The sequence below is a fragment of the Asparagus officinalis genome, chromosome 9 (genome assembly GCF_001876935.1).
Source record: "Asparagus officinalis chromosome 9, Aspof.V1, whole genome shotgun sequence".
NCBI classification, from domain to species: Eukaryota; Viridiplantae; Streptophyta; class Magnoliopsida; order Asparagales; family Asparagaceae; genus Asparagus; species Asparagus officinalis.
Window position 1 is genome coordinate 17,419,973 of NC_033802.1, and position 227 is coordinate 17,420,199.

Sequence of the window (227 nt, forward strand, 5' to 3'; positions counted from 1 at the left end):
CTGGTGGAAACCGTACAATAAGTAGATAACCACATATACTACACATATTAAAATACTTGAATACCCCATAGTTCACATTTTCTTTTGTGTAAATATTTTTTGTAGGTTGATAATTCTTTTACAATTGGACTCAGTCTGAGCATTCAAAAGAAAAATGTGAATAATACTAATAATTCAACAAGTGAAAGTGCTAGGAAATACATAATTAAGAATTAGTTATTTATGGC

The 227-nt window shown here is 28.2% G+C and overlaps 1 protein-coding gene across 1 annotated transcript in view; it reads left to right on the plus strand.

The window, feature by feature from the left end:
- The window catches only part of LOC109823249 (protein CELLULOSE SYNTHASE INTERACTIVE 3), a 16,000-nt gene that overhangs the window by 5,173 nt on the left and 10,600 nt on the right, over nt 1-227 (plus strand). The window lies entirely within an intron of this gene.